General features: G+C 35.2%; 1 pseudogene; it reads right to left on the bottom strand.

The window, feature by feature from the left end:
• Positions 1 to 5,982: 5,982 nt before the first annotated feature.
• LOC133682932 (glucan endo-1,3-beta-glucosidase 7-like) lies at positions 5,983 to 19,712 on the bottom strand (annotated as a pseudogene).
• Positions 19,713 to 20,257: the final 545 nt, after the last annotated feature.

Below are 20,257 nucleotides of genomic sequence, written 5' to 3'. Positions count from 1 at the left end.
TAACAATTTATAATCTGATTGGAACCTCCTTGTGTGTGGTTTCCAATTGAATAATAAGAGTTTATACTATACTTGTTTGAAATACCATTAGTGGATCCTCTAACCTTGACATTTGTTGTTATCATTGTTTAATTCTTACGTTAATCTGCCATCTCAAAGTTCTCATCGACTTCTTCCTCTTCTTCTTCACTATTATTATTAACACTATTATTATTATTGTTGTTGTTGTTGTTATTGTTGTTGTTGTATTATTGTTATCTATAATTTATACAATTAACCTCCCTGTGGTTCGACCCCGGTCTTGCCGGGTTATTTATTACTTCGACACTCCTGCACTTGGGAAAAGACATCAATCTTTTGGTCGTGTCACCCATTTTGATTAAAGAATTACCAATATGTGAAATACAGAGAGAGTCACCATTACCAACATACACAGTTGAGTGACTAGTAAAAGGAATAGGTTGTTGAACTAGATCAATGTGAGAAGCCATGTGGTTTGTTGCACCTGTATCTCCAAGCCAAAGAGGTGAGACACAATTTAAGAGAAGTCTTTATTGATGCTAGCGATTCAGAGACATGAATGCCAGCAAACTCAGTAGATATATTATCATTGTGATTTGAATCAGGGCGAATATAACGATAATTGCAATTGGAAGCAGAATGACCTTCCAGTTTGCATATTTGACAACGACCATGATAACGTGACCTGCTAAACCAAGGATGATTGTATCCATTATTGAATTGGTGTTTACCATTATGCAAACTATTACTGAAAGTTTTATTAGGGAAGCCATCAAGAGGTGAAGAGGTATGAGTAGGATACTGACCAAGTATGCTTGTAGAGGAACTACTAAAATTTTGAGAAGCAGTACCTTGCTTTGGATGATTTGAGCGACGAGAGTTTCCATGAGTAGTATTACGGAAAGGTTGATAATGTTGTTGGGCGACCAAAGTATGATGTGAGAGTGGAGTCAATGGTGGAGTTGCACGTCCACGAATACGTTCACGTTCTTGTTCATGAACAAGAAGTTGTGCATGAAGCTCTGTGAAGCAAATTGGAGTATGTCGATTAGTAATGCCTTGAGCAAATGGCTGATACTCAAGTGTATGAGGAAGGCCACGAAGAGTCCTGTTTACTAATTAACTGTCTAGAATCAGTTGGTTAATGGTATCAAGTTGATCCGCGATACCTTTAATTTTGGCGAGGTATGCTTCAATGGAGATCATTTTTGTAAGTGTCAAGAAGGATATCATGCAAGATATCAACACGAGATAAAGTTTGCTGATGAAAGAGCATTTCTAGTGTGTCCTAAACATCCTTGGTGACATTTTTTACCTAGGACCTCCACGCAAGCGGTTGACAAAAGCGTATTCTTAATACCACCTACAACAAGTTGATCAATCTTAAACCAGCAAGCATATTCTTCAGCGTAGTCTGGATTTGGAGAAGTAGTGCCGTCAACAAGAATGGTTTTTGGAGGGGGCGGATCAGTGCCATCAATATGGCTATAGAGGTCATTGCAGATGAGGAGGGGAGTGATTTGATCATGCCAAAGCAAGTAGTTATCAGCATTGAGGTGGGTGTAAAAGTTATTTGTTAAAGCAGTTGGAGAGATAGGAAGGTCGAAGGAGGTGACAGAGACAAAGGAAGGATCTGTAAGGGTGGTCATTGTGTGAGAAAGAGATTTCCTTTAAGAATACATAGTCAGAGCTCTGATACCATGAAAGAATAGAGAGAATATTTTGAAAGAATAGCTCAACCCTTGAAGGTTGGGATTCTATTGTATTTATAGTCATCATACATGGCGATGCAAATCTGCAACAGTTATACAATATCATATTGTTTGTCTAATTTATAACCTAGATGTTAGCTAAGAGATATAATCAATTGCCTAAATTATAGCTATACAATCTGTCAATATCTTGAATCATATCAATGATAAAATAAAAATATTTGAGATGTAATTTATAATTAAGTAATACAATTGGAGTTAAATTTAAGGTATTTCTAAAACGTATCAAGTTTTAAATTGACTATCGAACTTCAAAAAAAAAAGTAAAAAAAAGAATGGTATTCTAATATGTTTAAATATGTTTGTAAATGAGTGAGTAATATTATTTATCCAACATTTATTAAAATTAATTCTTTAAAATTTTAAAGAATGCCTTGTTAAATTCCAATCTTTAATATATATATATATATATATATATATATATATATAAACTAATTCTTTAAAGGTGTTTTACTAGTACGCTTTAACACTATGCTTCTTATAAATCCCAACAAATTTCAATAATGCTTTTTTATTATTATTTATTTCATGCAATTAATTGTTCGAACTTGATCCAAGGCAAAGTTGATGAGATAAAGTTTAAATTTATAGCATAAAAACATTAAAAAATAGCATGGCTTTTCTAGAATTCATGTGAAAATATACTTTTGTCTTTTATGGCAAATTAATTTAGTCAAACCAAACTGGTTAATTATTCTGTTCATTAATTTTTTTTTCTTGGGGTTATGTGGATAAAATGAACTGATCAAATCGATTGCAAAGTTATGGTACGATGACAAACACTTCAAAGCTAGCTTGTTAACGTATAGTTTCTCCAGCCCTAACAACTAACACTAGGCATTGTCACAACCGTTGCATCTGCTTATAAATTCTTTGAAGACAAGTTCTCCTTCCAAGTTTCAAAGCTTCTCTGTAGAAATAAACATGCACAATTTTCCTTTATCTGAACCTGCTAATACGTGGGCAGAACGTTGAGATAAACCGCGACCTCTAGATTTAGAAACGTGTGCTAACTAAGTACGCTACAACACAAAATTATTATCATATGAATCAAATAAATATATTGAACAATGAAGTACCAAAATATAATAACAACCACCAACAATAGATTTAAATTGACCCAATGATTCATAAATTAACTTAACCAACTAATAATTCAAACTCTAAGTTAGGTTAGGTTGGATCTCGAATTAAATTTAACAACTATATTAAAAACTATATAATCTCTATTATTTTTTTTCTATAGTTTTGAAGATGTATTGTTATTTTATGAAGTGTGTGTTTGAGAGTGCGATATGATGAGTTTTTTTTTTTATGAAACTCACATAAAAAATAGAAAAAAGTATGAAAAACTTGCTTTTAATTATGATGTTTTGTGCATTAAAAGGGTTGTATATTTTTTAAAAGAAAAACTATCACACCCAACAACACCACCTTTCAAAAAAATACTCAAATTCTTCCCTTTAATGACGGTTTTTTTTTAGGAGGAAGACAAGTCTAGTACTTAAAGAAGTGCGAAGTTAACCTAAGTTTTGTGAAATTGAGGTTTCAGTTGTTTGATGAGATGTCTTTCTTGCAAGTGAATGATTAATTTATGAAGAGATCTAGACAAGAGACAATTTTTGTTGTTGTTTAGCGTATACAAATCATAGCTCAAACCAATTTTCAGAAGTTTACATAGCAATTCGATCTATGGATTTCACACCAATGACCCTTTGTGAGTCTCAAAAAAGAGGAAACCTTCTCGTCTAAATAAATTTTTTATTCACATAATATATTTTATATATTTGTATTATATAAAAGAATGTTTTAACAATAAATTTATTTCTTTATTTTAAATTTTTTTCTTCTTGAATTTTTTTTTCAAATAAAAGCATTCAGAAAAATTATAATTCTAATATTGCCATATTAAAGTTGATGGAGCTCTAAATAAATTATTTATTCACATAATATACTTTATATATTTGTATTATATAAGATAATTTTTTTAACAATAAAATCCATTAAAAGAATTCATATATAATATAATATAATTGTGAAACCCTAGAAATTTATAATTTAAATATGCAGATGTGTAAACTTTCATGTAAACATAAGATTGAAAGTGATATGATCTCAATTAGTGATAAAAACCAAGATAAGAAATAATAGATAAATAATGATATATAATGAAGGGGATGACCTCCATAAAATAAATTTTGGTTTGGAATTCACAAGTATAGAGAAACTTGTAACTAATTTTGATGGATAAAATAATGAGGAAAATGATCTAAGGAATAAGTGAGGTAATAAAGAATAAATTATAATAAGGGATGGTGCAATCAAAATGGCAAGACTGAAGGTGCAAGCACCGATTAAAAATCAGGGACGCTACTTTGAAACGATAATAATATCAGATAAATAAATAAAGGTGGAATTTTAAAATGAATACATTATAAAATAATAAAATGAGCTTAAAGGTTTAGAAGGATAATTGATATGATTTTATGTGAAAATTAAACAAGAAAATTTGGATCGTTAGTGAAAAGTCATGACCTAATCAATTTTACATTAGAAAGTAGAGCTCTAAATCCAATCGTTGGATCGGGATGAAAATTTACATGAAGTCTATTAATATGTTTTCCTATCTTGATTAAAGATTTCATCCCAATCAGAGTTCGATAAAGACCAGCGATTTAAGCAGAAACAAACCGGATAGTTTACATGAAAAATAAAATAAAAGACATAAAGGCATAAATGAGGGGAAAAAATTGTAATTAGGGGTAAAAATGCTTCTAAAACAGCAAAGAGGCCACCAGTTCAAAAAAAAAAAAAAGGTGAGAGACAATAGCGAAAATTCAGCTAGAGAGAGAAGTGCAGAATTTAGAGGAGCCAATAATTCTCCGATGGCTATATCTCTGGAATCCATTGTTGGATTATACTGATTTTTGGATATACTGTTCTTATCACACTCCTCTACTAACTGACATGAGGGATTTTAAGGCACACAATGTGTTTGTTAGAAAGCATCATTGGACATTTCCTATAAAACAAAAGGAAATAAACCTGCACGGTAGTTTTGGTTGTCGATTGATTGCTCTCTCTTCCATCGTTGGATCATGTCTATTTTTGGATATGTGGTGCATCTAGATGTTGCCTTCATTCTGGATGGTGGAGATTGAAAGCCCACTCTCTGGCAAGGGTTCGTACATGTTTAATAGTAGCTCGTCAATTTTCAGTTTAACTCAGTTTTATTCAGATCTAGGGAGCTCCAACCGTTGGATGATTCTGATTTTAAAATATATTATGCGCAACTCTAAGCTCTATATTCTGACCGTTGGGTTTGGAAATAAAATCTAAGGTGGATGATGTATTGCCTTTTAAATCGATTGCTAGTTTTGGAAAAATTTAGGAAGCTTGATTAAATACATGTTTTGATGAAATTAGAATTGTGTGGGTGTTAGGGTTTATAGAAGATGTAATGGTAAAATATGTTCTTGTTATTAGTATTTTTTAGATTAATTGAGTATTCTTTATATAAGGGGAAGAATTATTATTGTCGCACGTCAACCGCGCGGCATCCGTTTGGCGATTTTCCATTTCGTTGCTTAATTGGTTCTTGGGACTCGTCACCTAGTATTTCATTGAGGGTTACTAGGAAACCCGAGTGTACTGGTCTTGTCAGAGATTCACGGGTAAGGGACTAATTGTGGTTAGGAAAGGTATTAGCACCCCTAACGCACCCTATCTGAGGTAAGCTGCTTCGTGGCTTTGATGTGTTAAAGAAGTTTTAAAAATTTTATCTTTTCATCGGATATTAGAAATATGACTTACGTGTAAGTTCATAATTCTTGACCATGATCAAATCAAAATATTAAATTATTTTTTATTGTTTGCAATTTTATCATAAATAAAAAAAATCCATAAAACAAATACAAACAGACACATACACTTTTACTATATTTTTTTTCTTTTTTTCTTTTTTTCTTACACACTACAAATTATACAAAATTCAAAAACTGAACAAAAATTACATTAAACACTTTAAAAATTAAAAAACAAGCCCTAAAACTCCAGGAATTGCAGGAAGGGTTCTGTAAAGCCTCAGGGATAGCAGGAACATTGGTAGGTAGACTTCTGGAGCCACAAGACAGTTGTGGCGCGTTTGCTACACGCGCCGCCGCCACCAGAAAAAACAGGCAAGCAAGGGTCAGTCACAGCTTGCTCCCTTCTTCACTTTACTGCCGGCGATAAGGATCACCGTCACCTGCAACAAGAGAAAAATGCACAAATAATTGATTTTAATTTTATTTTCTCATTCTCAGATCTAGTTCTGTCTCTTTTTCAGGTCCATCTCATTTCTATTTTCTCTCTTCCTCCGGTGCTACATCTGGCGGTTGTCGTCCGTGGCTGCTGAAGCCGCGGTGGAGATGGGTGTGGCTCTCCGATCAGGGGGAAAGGGAGAAATGGCGTCTAAGGCTGAAGAGGGAGACTGTGGGTCTGTCGCTGATTGAAGAGGGAAGATCTGTTGGTTGTGCCCTACAAGGTGATGCTCTCGGTGGTTGAGAGAGATGAGGGGATTTTGTTCTGTCAAAGTGAAGGCGCGACTTCTCTTTGGTCTTGGCCGGATGCTCTAAGTCGGCTGAGGGGGAAATGACTTTGGTTTTGGAGGGTGAGAGGCTAACAGTAGGGAGAGACAGCCGAGAGAGGGAAGATGACGGGGAGATGGGGGAGTGCAGATGTGGCTGCTCTGGTTTGGGAAAAGAAGCTGGAAATGAGGGTTGTGTGTTGATGACCGGGCTTTGGGAGAAGGAAGGAAAATGAGGGCTAGTTTTCTTCTTAGTCGGCTTCAGGGAGAACTAAAGGAAGTGAGGGGTTGGTCTTGGTTTTTTTGGCTGAGGAGAAGGGGCTGGCCGAGAGGTTGTGTGCAGGGAGGAGATGGGGGCTACGACTTTATTTTTTAAGAGGGAGAACGACGACCTCTTTTTGTTGGCTGGGAGAGGGGAGCCTGGTGATGTAGTGTGAGGGAAGAGAGACCGAGGGGCAGCGGTTCTCTTCTTTTTTGGCCAAATGGGGGGCGACCGGGTGTTTTGGAAAAGATGGGTTTGTAAGGTTAGAGTTTTTTCTTGTGTTTTTTTTTTTAATGCTTCAAAATTACCCCCCTCCTCTTGTGTGAGTTATGGACCTATATTAATAAGTAAAATGTTACTTGGGCCTCAAAATTGGTCCCTTAACTTTTCTTTTCTTTTTTGTAAATTTTGATTTTTCTTGTTATTTCTTATATTTTTGAAAATAAGCAATATCAACGTCGACTCAATGAGGAAAATCAATGCTTTTAAAAATAACGCGTGAAAAGTCGAACGCGTTTTAAACGCATTTGAAAATTTAAATTCTTTTTTAGATGACATTGAAAATGCTAAAAACGATGCAAATATATTAAAAACATATTTTTTTTGGATTTTTGTTGTTTTTTGCTATTCTTTGGATTTTCTAAAAATTTTATCAAAAAGGCGGGTCAAAAAATGGATAACAACAGATGCCCCTCTTTACAATGCTTACGAAGCAAAACTCCTCAATGTTTTTCATAGTAAGCTTTATAAAGAAAAAAAAAAGATCTTATTATCTTGGGCAACCTGCCCCTTTTGAAGAAAAGTGGTCTATTTTCAGGGGCAACCAACCCACACACTCACAATGATCTATTTTCACGGGCGACCTGCCCCTACAAACTCACACTAGTCTATTTTCACAGGCGACTTGCCCATACACACTCACAATGGTCTATTTTCAGGGGCGACCACCCACACACACTTACCCTGGTCTATTTTGTGGGCGACCTACCCAAGTGAAAAAAAGAAAGAGTGGTCTCATTGTAATGGGTGACCTACCCAGGTGGAAGAATGACTTCATTGTAATGGGTGACCTACCCAGATAAAAAAACCATGGAGAATCGGTCGCGTTGTAATGGGTGATCTACCTAGAAAAATGTTGGTCTCATTGTAATGGGTGACCTACCCAAGAAAAAAGAAAAGAATGGTCTCATTATAATGAGTGACCTACCCAAGTGGAAGAATGGTCTCATTGTAATAGGTGACCTACCCAGATAAAAAAAACATGGAGAATTAGTCGCGTTGTAATGGGTGACCTACCCAAGAAAAAAAGGAAAGAGTGGTCTCATTGTAATGGGTGACCTACCCAGATGGAAGAATGGCTTCATTGTAATGGGTGATTGTAATGGGTGACCTACCCATGTGGAAGAATGGCTTCATTGTAATGGGTGATTGTAATGGGTGACCTACCCATGTGGAAGAATGGCTTCATTGTAATAGGTGACATACCCAGATAAAAAAATATGGAGAATTGGTCACGTTATAATGGGTGACCTACCCATAAAAAATGTTGGTCTTATTGTAATGGGTGACCTACCCAAGGAAAAAAGAAAAAATTGGTCTCATTGTAATGGGTGACCTACCCAAGTGAAAACAACATGGAGAATTGGTCGCGTTGTAATGGGTGATCTACCCAGAAAAATGTTGATCTCATTGTAATGGGTGACCTACCCAAGTGAAAGAGTGGTCTCATTGTAATGGGTGACCTACCCAAGTGAAAAAAACATGGTGAAATGGTCGCGTTGTAATGGGTGACCTACCTAGAAAAAATGTTGGCGAGGGCTCAAAGGCGCACTCGAAAGAAGGTAGGGTTAGAAAATGCATTACTTGAAAAGTGAGGGCTCAAAGACGCAGTTAAAAGGAGGTAGGGTTAGAAAATGCACTACCCTAGAGATGGTGGCTCAAAGGCACACTTGAAATGAGGTAGGGTTAGAAAACGCACTACCTGAGAAGTGAGGGCTCAAAGGCACACTCAAAAGGAAGTGAGGGCACAAAGGTGCACTCGAAATGAGGCAGGGTTAGAAAACACACTACCCAAAAGGTGATGATGAAACACCGATCAGACAATGTTGAAAGCAATGCATTATGATCAATATACCTGAGAAATATAGGTCCCCATTCCTTCATGGTGTCTTTCTTTTCTCAAAAGTTGGAGTGTTAGCATTAGACTTTGATGGCTTTTTCGCTCTTACTTGAGTCATCTCTTGTGATCTTGACCTCTAGGAAAGACTTGATATCATCATACTTCTTTGTCTACCGCCCCTTTATCTCAAGGGTTGCCAATTTTGCCCAACATTTTTCTTAGGAAGGGAATCATAGAGCCAGCCCTATAAGGAGTTTTTGATTGCCCCCCAGCTTGATCATGCCCCCAAGTATTCAATGCGGGTTTAGGGATGAGGCTATGTGAAGGAAGGTTTGACAAGGAGTTGTTTACATGTAGAATTTTTGGAATTTCAAAGCTATTCTAGACACAAAAATCATTTTGAAATCAATTCAAAGCAAACTCATTCTGAAGAAATTCAAGTGATTCCTATGAAGAAGTTTTCAAAAGTGATGAAAACTCTTTGTTTTGCTTTTGGTGAAAAATGTGAAGTGACGTTTGGTTGGTCAAAAAATGGTTCAAAATTCAATTTGAGGGTTACAGAGAACCAATGTTCAAGGCATTCATTTTATTTGCATGAATAATAATTTGGTTTGCTTGAGAAAACACTGCTTACCGTCCAAATTGCTTGCCTTTGATCAGAAAGGGCTTGATTAGGCACGTAATGTAGGCTTGAGCTATTGGTTATGAAGAAAAATGATATTTACAAGCTCAAAAGGTGTTTAAGGGATTTCAAGACTAAGGATCGCTTGTGCTTATTTCTTGACCTTTTTGTCATTTGAATGTCTTTTCAAAATGGTCTATTGTGCCCCCAGTGTTGGGCTTAGGTTTTTCATTTGTTTTTTTCTTTCTTCACTTGGTTGAGCATCATTATATCAGTTATTTTTGTGAGAAGCTCAATTCTTTTGGACCCTTTGGTTTTTTTTTTCTTCATGCCCCCAACTTTGTTTGGACACTTTTAATGATTGAAAATTTTCTTTTATACCCCCAGTGTTGCTTGGACACTTTCAATCATTGAGGTTTTTTCTGTCTCTTGCACTTGCCCTCAGTGTAGGGTGTGACCCTAGTCAAGGTTATTTTCAAAAACATTACTAGGCTCAAAAGAGGATCGCGAATGATATATTTTAGCCTCGTGAAAAGATTATCAAAGATGGTTTTTCTTCATTCCAAATGCATGCATTTAGGATCGGTAAGCCTTGCTTACATGCGAGTATGCAAAGTGATTTCTCATTATTCATTCAAATAAAACTCAACTTTTAAGTCACTTCATGGTGTTTTTTTGTTTTGCTCAAACTTTTTTTTTTCAGGTTTTCTAGGTGTATGGTTACCTTTCTAAGGAATCACTTGAATTTTCAGAACTTGTTTGTTTGGACAAATACCAATATGATTTCTGTTTTGTACTAAACTTTGAATTCCCAAAAATCCTTGTGAACATGTGTGATCATACATAGTTTTGGAAGAAAGAGGGAAACACACCAAAAGATTTTTGGCGCAATAGTTTCATGCTTAAAGGTTATGCTCAATGCGTTATTTGTATGAAACAGCAACAAAATAAAGGTATGTCAAGAACACAGGAAAACACATGATCTTATTAACAAGAAAGGCTCATTTGACAGAGAAAGTCTTGTGGCATTACGAGCTTACCAACAAGACTAAAATAGGTTGAATAAAAAAAAACAAGAAGCTTTGAAGACATGATCAAACAGAGGTAGTTTTTTTTTTGACAGAAAAAGAATAGGCTCCATTATGCAAATGTGGTGCAATTCCCCTTCGATCAGCCTTCCTACAAAAGCTTTTGCAGAAGTGTTGGATTGTGTAGAGGCTCTTGACCATGTTTGCCCCCAATTTCTTTAGGTTGACTCGTTGTTGGAGTTTGAACAAAGATGATAGGTCGATTGGAAAGAACATTCCCTAGAGTTATTTTTTAGTATTTGCTGGAGTAAGCTAGAGGTGAGTCAAGTTTGTCTTCAGAGACTCCAACTCTTCTTGAAAATAGACGTTACGGTGAGCACGCTCTTCATCTTTCATGTTTCTCGCTCACAGTCGGGTGTTGTAAACTCGCGGGGGACCTATTTTTCATCCCGGTACATGCATGATAAATATATGACATGTAATCTATATGATGAACTCGCTCTTTGAGGGGTGATATATGATCGTAACTATTGCATTATGAAACAAGAATCTTGATTCCTGCCCAAACTCTACAATGAAAATTTTTTGAGTGACGATCATTGTGTTACCCACAAGTCTTGAGTTCAAGATACTTCAAGAAGGGTTTGCCCTGATGCAAATAAAAATAGCACATACAACCTAAGGACAGGTTCTATTCATTATGTGAACATGGATGGGTTTTCTACCTGGTCTCAAAAGGGTCTCATATCTACCTAATGATGATCTTCATAAAGATAGTATAGGGGCGTTGCAAGAAATGGTTAAGGCACGTATACCCACCATTACCAAACAGGCACTCAGATATGAGTTAGGTGTTTCACACATCTGAACCCTGACCAATAGTCATAGGGCAGATCACTAGTTCCCCACCTTACCTAGACGCTTGTGTGCGCTTTCAAAAACTAAAAACATATGATGCATGAGATAATTCTACAAAAATGCATGGAAAATACATTAACAAAAAAGAGACAAAAAAGCAAAAACTTAAACACATCAAATACACAAAGCTTAGTCCAATATCGTCAGAAACAATACCTTCCTTAGTGAAGTTGTCATTCTGTCGCACGTCAACCGTGCGACGTCTATTTGGCGATCTTTCGGTTCGTTGCTTGATTGGTTCTTGGGAGTCGCCAACTAGTATTTCATTGAGGGTTACTAGGAAACCAAACCCGGGTGTACTGGTCTTGTCAGAGATTCACGGGTAAGGGACTGGTTGTTGTTAGGAAAGGTATTAGCACCCCTAACGCACCCTACCTAAGGTAAGCTGCTTCGTGGCTTTGATGTGTTAAAGAAGTTTTAAAAATTTTGTCTTTTCATCAGATATTAGAAATACAACTTACGTGTCAATTCATAATTATTGACCGTGATCAAATCAAAATATTAAATTCTTCTTTATTCTTTGCAATTTTATCATAAATAAAAAAAACATCCATAAAACAAATACAAACACACACATACACCTAGTACTATATTTTTTTTCTTTTTTTCTTACACACTACAAATTATACAAAATTCAAAAACTGAACAAAAATTACATTAAACACTTTAAAAATTACAAAACAACCCCTAAAACTCCAGGAATTGCATGAAGGGTTCTGTGAAGCCTCAAGGACATCAAGAATAGAGGCAGGCAGACTTTTGGAGCCACAAGACAGTTTTGGCGTGTTTGCTGCACGCGCCACTGCCACTGGCGGCGCGTGGACCAGAAAAAACAGGCAAGTAGGGGTCAGTCACGGCTTGCTCCCCTCTTCACTTTACTGCCGGCGGTGCTCTTCTTTTTTGGCCAAGTGGGGGGCGGCCGGGTGTTTTGGAAAAGATGGGTTTGTAGGGTTAGGGTTTTTTTTTTAATGCTTCAAAATTGCCCCCTTCTCTTGTGTGAATTGTGGACCCATATTTATAGGTAAAATGTTGCCTGGGCCTCACAATTGGTCCCTCAAGTTTTCTTTTTTTGTAAATTTTAATTTTTCTTGTTTTTTCTTGTATTTTTTGAAAATGAGCAATATCAATGCCGACTCAATGAGGAAAATCAATGCTTTTAAAAATGACGCGTGAAAAGTCGAAGGCGTTCCAAAGACATTTGAAAATTTAAATTCTTTTTTAAACGATGTTGAAAATACTAAAAACGATGCAAATATATTAAAAACATATTTTTTTGGATTTTCATTGTTTTTCACTATTTTTTAGATTTTTCAAAAATTTTATCAAAAAGATGAGAGAAAAAATGGGTAACAACAATTATTGTGTAAGAATAGGAAGAAACATTGCTATATGAACATGTTGATTGAATAAAAAGCTAACTTATTGGTTGTGTGGATATGAATAGGGTGGTTTAAAACGACACTGTTTCATTTAAAAAAAAAACAAAAGAAAATGAATTTGAGAATAATTCAAAAATGGATTATGACAATAACAATAAACTTACCCAAGTTTAAGTGTGTCTGACTAAACACCAGGTTCAAGAGCTTTCGGCCCCTCTTAAATGGCAGACCCACAAGCCTTGGGTCTGGCTGCATTCCGAACCCATTAACCTAGAGTCTGGCTCTTGGCCTAATTGTCGTGGGTCAGGTTTTGCTACAAGACCCAAGGGACTTGGGTTTACCCCCTGTCACTCTCAAGCAACTTGGGTCTAACATGCCCTTCCAAATCCAAGTTAATAATAATAAAAAATTGATTTTATTCTTTAAATTAAATATATGTTTTTTTATAATAATAAAATTAATTTCAAATTTAATAATATGAATGAATTTAATAATATTAAACTTATCTTACCTAAGTTTTTATAGTTTTCAATCCCCTCAAATAAAATTTATTGTTTTTCTTCGATAATTATAATATTTTTCTTCAAATTTATTAACTTAACTTAATAACAACAACAACAACAAACAACAAGGTCTTCCCGCAGTCTCTTTCAAGCAATTTGACTCTGGCATGCCCTTCCATATCTAAGTTAATAATAATAAAAATAATTAATTTTATGCTTCAAATCACATATATGTTTTTTTTTATAGTAATAAAATTTATTTCAAATTTAATAATATTTATGATATTAATAATAACATTAAACTTATCTTACCTAAGTTTTTATAGTTTTTAATCCCCTCAAGTAAAACTTATTGTTTTTCTTCAATAATAATAATATTTTTCTTCAAATTTATTAATTTAATAATAATAATATTAATAATTTTACCCTTCAAATAAAGTCTATGGCTATTTTTCAAAATTAATAATATATTTTTAAAATTTCTTAATTATGATATTAAAAATATTAATTATAATAAAACCAAATAAAATTTATAATACAAATAATAATATTTTTAATATTAGCAGTATTAATTATAATATAAATAATAATATTTTAAATATTAATAAGAATAATAAACTTATCCAAGTTTAAGTAGGTCTGACTGCAACACAAGGTTCAAAAGCTTTAGGCTCCTCTAAAATGAGGGACCCAAAAGCCTTGGGTATAGCCACAATCCGAACCTATTAGAGTTGGGTGAGACGCAAGATCGAAGAGTATTGGGTCATGACGTGGAACCATTAGCCTAGGGTCTGATGCTTTACCCGATTGTCTTGGGCCACAGAAGGTTGCACAACCTAAAGGACTTAGGTCTGCCCCTTACCAGTCGCAAGCAACTTGGGTCTGGTAAGTCCTTCCATACCCAAGTTAAAAATAATAAAAATAATTTAATTTACCCTTCAAATAACATCTATGTTTTTTATTTTCATAGTAATAAAATTTATTTCAAATTTAATAATATTTATGATATTAATAATAATATTAAACTTATCTGACCTAAGTTTTTATAAATTTTAATCCCCTCAAATAAAACTTGTTGTTTTTGTTCAATAATAATAATATTTTTCTTCAAATTTATTAATTTAATAATAATATTAGTAGTAATAATAATATTTTTCCCCTTCAAATCAAATCTATGATTGTTTTTCAAAATTAATTATATATTTTTAAAATTTTGTAATTATGATATTAATAAAAACAATAAAATTTATAATATAAATAATAATATTTTTAATATTAGCAATATTAATTATAATACAAATAATAATATTTTTAATATTAATAATAACAATACAATTACTCAAGTTTAAGTGGATCTGGCTGTAACACCAGGCCGAAAGTTTTGGACCCCTCTTAAATAACGAATCTAAAAGCCTTGAGTCTTATTGCATTCCGAACCCATTAGAGTTGGGTGAAGACGAAAAACTCAAGAGCATTGGGTCCTCACGTGAACCCATTAACCTAGGGTCTGACTCTTGACCCAATTATCTGGTGCTAGGAAGGGCTACAAGACCTGGGGGACAAGTCTATATATATTTTATTGCTATTTGCACTGATCAAATCACACTATCTTGCTGCTTAACCTCAAGCATTACTCAGTTGTAAGAAACTTCACCGACTAATTTCACAAATACATGGAGGATAGGTCGTTCTAGTAAAAGATATTGTATGAACATTTCTTCGCAAGCTTACATGCACACACTGAATCTCCCTAATTTACAAGTAAAAAGATGATGGCTTCACCATTTTAAGTGAGAAACTTATAAAATAGAGAGAAAAACCTTAACCCATCTTCATCATCTCTTTACAACTTCATATTCTAAGTTTTCAAGTCATAAAAGAAAAGGCAAAAACCAATGAAGTGTTGGTTTAGTAGTTAGGTACCGTTATATCCCTGCAAGGATGAGAATACAAGTTCAATCATTGAGAAGCGTGCTTGTTGGGAGAGGCAGCCACAAGCTTCGAATGAGACTAGTCTCACCCTTTAAAAAGGATGTGAGGATACCCGAGAAACACCAAAAACAAAAGGCAAATCAAAGAAAGTCCCATAAACCCATACAACAAACCTAAATTGAAAATCCTATTTAAATATACTTCGTTGCTACTGTTGTTGCCTCTGCTGATGTTGATGATGTTCGTGCTCGAGCTCGTGCTCGTGCTTGTACCAGTGCCTGTGCTCGTGCTCGTGCTCGTGCTGCTGTTATTGTTGCTTGTGCTAGTGTTGGTGCTGGTGTTGGTGGCTGCTGCTTCTAACGGTTGTGGTGCTGCTGCTAGTAGCGGTTGTGCTGCTGCTAGTGACTGGTTCTGTTTTAATAAATTAATTAGGTTTTTGCAGGTGAAATATGCAAGAATATTTTGGATTTATTTGTCTAAAAATAATAATTTCATGTATTTCAAATATTGTTGATAAAGATTTTAGATTGAAAAATTAAATATTTCTTTCTATCTTTTTTTTATCATTATTAATAGAGATATATAGAGCAATTAAAAAGATTAAAAAGATGTTGTGGGCTGGGTTTTTTTTTTGTTAATTTCGTAACAGATGAAGCCTATTCCAAAAATCATAATGTTTAGGATAGAAAATCAGGATTTTTTTTGTTCAGAAGTTAAGTTCAAGGTGTTTTTTTTAGTACAATTTGGCTTTTTTCTTTCCTGAAAAGGAACTGTCCATTCTGTTAACAAACAAAATGCGTAGTGATGTTTTAAAACCCAACCAAACACAGAAATTTAAATGCCAAATCAAAGGAAAGCTCAGGAATAGAACACTTGGCTGTTGAAAACTCGAAATACCAATGAAATGCACGTAAATTTTGTTCTTACCTGACTACTTGTAGAGAGTACAACATCATAAACCATGGTGAGATCAGTCTTGAAAAGTCCAAATGATCGCTCAGAACCAGGTTCAGGTTTCAAGTCTTCGTCATAAAGAGCAAAGAGGTATGTATCCACTGATTTTCCATCGATCGAAGGTGTGCAATCAAATTGCCATTGTAAGCCTTGGCATTCTCAATGCTTGGCCCTACGTCGTTGTCATCTCCTTTAAATGGCCATCCAGTCTCAGTCACCACAATCTCAACATTCTTAAATCCCATAGAATTCAGTGCAGAATGAACTGCATCCACCTGCAATTGATTAAACCACTTGTCAGTAGCATTTTTATTCGATCATCTATTGATACAAAATTTACGCACTTGCAATTTGATTTACTCTCACCTGAGCATCGAACATGTTCATGTACTTGATCTTAGTGTTTCCATCCGTTCGTCCTGCATTCGGCTGGAAAAGGCAAAAAGCAAGAGTCTCAGGCCCTGTATGGCTTCTGTAGGCATAGTAAGGGTAGGGATTGATTGCGAAAGGCGAACCATTCGCACTATTAAACTCCAACAAGCCCTTCATCAGATCCCCATAACTTGGATCAAAGCTTCTAGAAGAAGGTGGCTCAGACTGCTTAAGCACTCCCATCGAATGAACTGTGGAGACCTTCATTTTACCCCCGAGCGATGCATCATTTAGAGCATTCTGTACATTTTGCATTGCTGGTAAGAGCTTGTTCATGAGATTCTGGTCATTGGAAGTCATGACCTCGTTGCCAACAGTGATGAGGATGATATTGCTAGCTGGATAGAAGGGAAGCACGTTCGTGTTGATCCAGCTCTTGGCAAAATTGGGATCAGAGGCTAGTCCTGGGATGTCACCATTTGTAGTGCCGATAACAATTCCAATTCCAGTGTTGGCTAAGGCTTTGATTATGGCGGGGTCCGATCCATATAATCGGACCTTTTGGATTGAAGTGGATTGAAGAAGCTTTGCAGTGGATGGTGGTGGTGGAAGGTTGTCCGCAACTTGGCCATAGTTTATACCGATGAATGATTGCGAGGCTGCACAGAAAGCAGCAAAATTTAAAGCAGATGATGAAACATCAATTTTTAAACGACAAAACAGAACACCAACACTTTTTGTTTTCATAGACTGAAATGAAGACAGCTCAGTTAAGGTAAATTCTTTAGAAATGGAAGGAGGTAATTAAAATAGAAAGAGACGCAAACTTACTTGCGATTTTTACAGTCTGTAAGGAGGAAAGGAGTAGGAAAGCAACAGTATAAGGAAGCACCACCATGGCTCAGGAGGAGTGGTTTCTATTCTGCATTTTTTGAAACTGGAGTGGGCATTAAATATAGAAGATGCTACAAGTCGAGGGCAGAAGCGTAATGATGACTTCGGATATATTCTTATTATAGAATATGGGTTGTGAAACTTCAAGTTAAATTTATATAAACTAATTCTTTAAAGGTAAGGCCCTTAACATTATGTCTTAGGAATTAAATTTTTTATTTATTTCATGTGATTTTTTTGAGTTGATGATCTCTTAAATTTATATATTCTTGGAAGCGAAGTTGATGAGATAAAAATTTAAATTTATAGCTTAAAAACATATTTAAAAGAAAAAAATACCAAACATTAAAAAATAGCATGGCTTTTCTAGAATTCGTAAGAAAATAATGTACTTTTGCCTTTTATCGCATATTAATTTAGTCAAAGCGAACTGATTAATTATTCTCTTCTTTTTTTTTTTTATTGCCTTGGTTAATCATATATATTCGAATGTAATAGATAACTATGTTTTTTTTTTTCTTAGGACCATTGACCTGGCTTTTGGTTATTATGTGGAAAACAAGAGGGAAAGGCAGAGAACTCAAATCGATTGGAAAGTTATGGTACGCTGACAAACACTTCAAAGCTAGCTTGTTAACGTATAGTTCCTCCAGCCCTAACAACTAACACTAAGCAGCATTGTCACAACCATTGCATCTGCTTATAGATTCTTTGAAGACAAGTTCTCCTTCTAAGTTTCAAAGCTTCTTTGTAGAAATAAAATGCACAATTTTCCTTTTATCTGAACCTACTAATACGTGGGCACACCGTAGATGACGTTGAAATCCTGTATGTAGATCGTTAGGGGCCAAGTTCATGTTGAAAAGAAGTATTGCAAACTGAAAAGCATTCTCCACCCTTCAATCCTGCAAGTGAAACGGAGAACTAGACGAGAAGGTTTCTCTTTTTTGAGACTCACAAAGTGTTAATGGTGTGCAATCCATATATCAAATTGCTATGTAAACTTCTGAAAATTTGTTTGAGCTTTGATTTGTATACACTAAACAACAACAAGGGAAATCATCTATTTATTAGCACAAATTGCTATGCTGAGCTTCGATTTTATTTTTTTGTACTTCATTGTTCAATATATTTATTTGATTCATATGATAATAATTTTGTGTTGTAGCGTACTTAGTTAGCACGCGTTTCTAAATCTAGAAGTCGTGGTTTATTTCAACGTCATCTATAGATGTTGTGCCCACGTACTAGTAGGTTCAGATAAAGGAAAATTGTGCATGTTTATTTCTACAGAGAAGCTTTGAAACTTGGAAGGAGAACTTGTCTTCAAAGAATTTATAAGCAGATGCAACGGTTGTGACAATGCCTAGTGTTAGTTGTTAGGGCTGGAGGAACTATACGTTAACAAGCTAGCTTTGAAGTGTTTGTCGTCCCACCATAACTTTCCAAGGACTTGGATGGATTTGAGTTCTTAGCCTTTCCCTCTTGTTTTCCCCATAACTGCAAATTATTATACATAAAACTATATCATGTGAGGAAAATCCTACTTATAAAGACTAATTGTACCGTGAATTCAAACAGTGTTAACAAAAGTCATGTTCATCAAGATTCATGGCACTGTGTATTGGAGTAGTGTAATAACAGAGTTGTCCTTGTCACAGAGAGGTGCAAAGACTATAGAGGGAGGGTGGGCCGGGTTGTCTTTTTATTGGGATACATTTAACATTAAAGAAATGGTTAGAAAAAAATAATCAATGTAAATTTTGATAGGGCATAGTAGGACTACAGACCCGGTTGTAGACACCTGGTGCTAGGCAATCATGCCCTGCCACGTATGGTGGACTAAGCAGTACAAGTTGCAACAAGGCTATATATATTTTATTGTTGTTTGCATTCATCAAATCACACTATCTTGCTCCATAACCTGAAGCATTACTCAGTTGTAAGAAACTTGACCGACTAATTTCACAAATACATGGAGGATAGGTCGTTCTAGCAAAAAATACGGTATGAACATTTCTTTGCAAGCTTACACACACACACACTGAATCTCCCTAATTTACTAGTAAAAAGATGATGGCTTCACCGCTTTAAGTGAGAAAGTGAATGGCATAAAGCACCCATCACCTCCAAAAGGCTCTGTAGAGAGTCCAACTTCATAAACCATGGTGAGATCAGTCTTGAAAAGTCGAAATGATCGCTCAGAACCAGGTCCAGGTTTCAAGTCTTCGTCATAAAGAGCAAAGGTGTGCAATCAAATTGCCACTGTAAGTCTTCGCATTCTCAATGCTTGGTCCTACGTCGTTGTCATCTCCTTTAAATGGCCATCCAGTCTCAGCAACCACAATCTCAACATTCTTAAATCCCATAGAATTCAGTGCAGAACAAACTGTATCCACCTAGAATTGATTAAACTACTTGTCACTAGCATTTTTATTAGATCATCTATTGATACAAAAATTTCGCACTTGCAATTTGATTTACTCTCACCTGAGCGAGTAATAAAGGAAAATTGTGCAACAGAACGCAAATTGGATTAAATCAAATTACTCTGTTGATAATAAAGGAAAATTTGATTTATTTTGTTGCACAATATTAGAGAATGTACTTATAAAGAAAATATTGTATACATGAAATATTGCAGATATACTCTTGTGTGGTAACCTCCACCATTGCTATTATATATTGCCCTATACATATATATAGAAAGGGTTGGCTAACCATTAGGTTTAGCCTTCTAATTATTCTCAACTTGGTGTCAGAGCTTTATGCAGTCAGAACTCTTTTCTCCCTCCCTCCCTTTGCAGCCAGCCCTCTCTCTACTTTTCCTACATGGATTCTACTGTTGCCGCCGACTTCTCTCTCTCCACTAGTGGTGCAACACAGCCGGCCAACCATCCCCAAGCTGCTACCA

Source organism: Populus nigra, chromosome 2, assembly GCF_951802175.1.
Source record: "Populus nigra chromosome 2, ddPopNigr1.1, whole genome shotgun sequence".
Taxonomy (NCBI): domain Eukaryota; kingdom Viridiplantae; phylum Streptophyta; class Magnoliopsida; order Malpighiales; family Salicaceae; genus Populus; species Populus nigra.
Note: the sequence above shows the minus strand (reverse complement) of the source record. Positions and strands in the feature narration are given on the sequence as shown.